Source organism: Ptiloglossa arizonensis, unplaced genomic scaffold (genome assembly GCF_051014685.1).
Source record: "Ptiloglossa arizonensis isolate GNS036 unplaced genomic scaffold, iyPtiAriz1_principal scaffold0179, whole genome shotgun sequence".
In the NCBI taxonomy this organism is placed as follows: Eukaryota; Metazoa; Arthropoda; class Insecta; order Hymenoptera; family Colletidae; genus Ptiloglossa; species Ptiloglossa arizonensis.
The window spans coordinates 826,315-829,673 of record NW_027478549.1 but is presented as its reverse complement, the minus strand read 5'-3'; positions in this window follow the sequence as shown (position 1 = coordinate 829,673).

Below are 3,359 nucleotides of genomic sequence, written 5' to 3'. Positions count from 1 at the left end.
TTCTCCGTTTCTTTCTTCGTTTCTCCGTTTCTTTCTTCGTATCTCCGTTTCTTTCATCGTTTCTTCGTTTCATTCTTCATTTCTCCGTTTCTTTCTTCGTTTCTCCGTTTCTTCGTTCGCCTCATCGTTTCTCCGTTTCTCCGTTTGTCGGTTTGTTGCTTCGTTTCTCCATTTATTTCTCCGATTCTCCGTTTCTTTCTTCGTTTCTTCGTTTCCTTCATCGTTACTGCGCTTCTTTCTTCGTTTCTCCGTTTCATTCTTCGTTTCTCCGTTTCTTTCTTCGTTTCTCCGTTTGCTTCTTCGAATCTCCGTTTATTTCTTCGTTTCTCCGTTTCTTTCTTCGTTTCTCCGTTTATTTCTTCGTTTCTCCGTTTCTTTCTTCGTTTCTTCGTTTCTTTCTTCATTTCTCCGTTTCTTACTTCGTTTCTCCGTTTCTTCCTTCGTTTCATCGTTCCTCCGTTTCTCCGTTTGTCGGTTTATTCCTTCGTTTCTCCATTTATTTCTCCGATTCTCCGTTGCTTTCTTCGTTTCTTCGTTTCTTTCATCGTCACTGCGTTTCTTTCTTCGTTTCTCCGTTTCTTTCTTGGTTTCTGCGTTTCTTTATTCGTTTCTCCGTTTGCTTTTTCGATTCTCCGTTTATTTCTTCGTTTCTCCGTTTATTTCTTCGTTTCTCCGTTTCTTTCTTCGTTTCTTGGTTTCTTTCTTCATTTCTCCGTTTCTTTCTTCGTTTCTCCGTTTCTTCCTTCGTTTCATCGTTTCTCCTTTTCTCCGTTTCTCGGCTTATTTCTTCGTTTCTCCATTTATTTCTCCGATTCTCCGTTTCTTCCTTCGTTTCTCCGTTTCTTTCTTCGTTTCTTCCTTCGTTTCTCCGTTTCTTTCTTCGTATCCCCGTTTCTTTCTTCGTTTCTGCGTTTCTTTCTTCGTTTCTCCGTTTCTTTGTTCGTTTCTCCGTTTCTTTGTTCGTTTCTCCGTTTCTTTGTTCGTTACCCCGTTTCTTTGTTCGTTTCTCCGTTTCTTTCTTCGTTTCTCCGTTTCTTTGTTCGTTTCTCCGTTTCTCGGTCTATTTCTTCGTTTCTCCACTTATTTCTCCGATTCTCCGTTTCTTTCTTCGTTTCTCCGATTCTTTCTTCGTTTCTCCGTTTATTTCTCCGTTTCTCCGTTTCTTTCTCCGTTTCTCCGTTTCTTTCTTCGTTTCTCCGTTTATTTCTTCGTTTCTCGGTCTATTTCTTCGTTTCTCCACTTATTTCTCAGATTCTCCGTTTCTTTCTCCGTTTCTCCGATTCTTTCTTCGTTTCTCCGTTTATTTCTTCATTTCTCCGTTTCTTTCTCCGTTTCCCCGTTTCATTCTTCGTTTCATCGTTTCTTTTTTCGTTACTCCGTTTCGTTCTTCGTTTCTCCATTTATTTCTCCGTTTCTCTGTTTCTTTGTTCGTTACCCCGTTTCTTTGTTCGTTTCTCCGTTTCTTTCTTCGTTTCTCCGTTTCTTTGTTCGTTTCTCCGTTTCTCGGTCTATTTCTTCGTTTCTCCACTTATATCTCCGATTCTCCGTTTCTTTCTTCGTTTCTCCGATTCTTTCTTCGTTTCTCCGTTTATTTCTTCGTTTCTCCGTTTCTTTCTCCGTTTCTCCGTTTCTTTCTTCGTTTCTCCGTTTCTTTCTTCGTTTCTCCGTTTATTTCTTCGTTTCTCCATTTATTTCTCCGTTTCTCTGTTTCTTTGTTCGCTTCTCCGTTTCTTTCTTTGTTTCTCCGTTTCTTTCTTCGATTCTCCGTTTATTTCTTCGTTTCTCCATTTATTTCTTCGTGTCTTCGATTCCTTGATCGTTTCTCCGTTTATTTCTTCGTTTCTCCATTTATTTCTCCGTTTCTTCGTTCCTTTCTTCGTTTCTCCATTTATTTCTCCGTTTCTACGTTTCTTTCTTCGGTACTCCGTTTCTTTCTTCGTTTCTCCGTTTCTTTCTTCGTTTCTCCGTTTCTTTCATCGTTTCTTCGTTTCTCCGTTTCTTTCTTCGTTTCTCCGTTTATATCTTTGTTTCTCCATTTATTTCTCCGTTTCTTTCTTTGTTTCTCCGTTTCTTTCTTCGTTTCTCCGTTTCTTTCATCTTTTCTCCGCCTCTTTCTTCATTTCTCCGTTTCTATCTTCGTTTCTCCGTTTCTTTCTTCATTTCTCCGTTTCTTTCTTCGTTTCTCAGTTTCTTTCTTCGTTTCTCCGTTTCTTTCTTCGATTCTCCGTTTATTTCTTCGTTTCTCCATTTATTTCTTCGTTTCTTCGATTCCTTGATCGTTTCTCCGTTTATTTCTTCGTTTCTCCATTTATTTCTCCGTTTCTTCGTTTCTTTCTTCGTTTCTCCATTTATTTCTCCGATTCTCCGTTGCTTTCTTCGTTTCTTCGTTTCTTTCATCGTCACTGCGTTTCTTTCTTCGTTTCTCCGTTTCTTTCTTCGTTTCTCCGTTTCTTTCTTCGTTTCTCCGTTTGCTTTTTCGATTCTCCGTTTATTTCTTCGTTTCTCCGTTTATTTCTTCGTTTCTCCGTTTCTTTCTTCGTTTCTCCGTTTCTTTCTTCGTTTCTTCGTTTCTTTCATCGTTCCTGCGTTTCTTTCATCGTTTCTCCGTTTCTTTCTTCGTTTCTCCGTTTCTTTCTTCGTTTCTTCGTTTCTTTCATCGTTACTGCGTTTCTTTCTTCGTTTCTCCGTTTCTTTCTTCGTTTCTCCGTTTCTTTCTTCGTCTCTCCGTTTATTTCTTCGTTTCTCCATTTATTTCTCCGATTCTCCGTTTCCTTCTTCGTTCCTTCGTTTCTTTCATCGTTACTCCGTTTCTTTCTTCGTTTCTTCGTTTCTTTCTTCGTTACTCTGTTTCTTTCTCCGATTCTCGGTTTATTTCTTCGTTTCTCCATTTATTTCTTCGTTTCTACGTTTCTTTCTTCGTTTTTCCGTTTCTTTGTTCGTTTCTCCGTTTCTTTGTTCGTTTCTCCGGTTGTTTCTTCGTTTCTACGTTTCTTTCTTCGTTTCTCCGTTTCTTTCTTCGTTTCTCCGTTTCTTTGTTCGTTTCTCCGTTTCTTTGTTCGTTTCTCCGGTTGTTTCTTCGTTTCTCCGTTTCTTTCTTCGTTTCTCCGTCTCTTTGTTCGTTTCTCCGTTTCTTTGTTCGTTTCTCCGTTTCTTTCTCCGTTTCTCGGTTAATTTCTCCGTTTCTCCATTTATTTCTCCGTTTCTCCGTTTCTTTCTTCGTTTCTCCGTTTCTTTCTTCGTTTCTCCGTTTCTTTCTTCGTTTCTCCGTTTATTTCTTCGCTCCTCCATTCATTTCTCCGTTTCTCCGTTTCTTTCTTCGTTTCTCCGTTTCTTTCTTCGTTTCTCCGTTTATTTCTTCG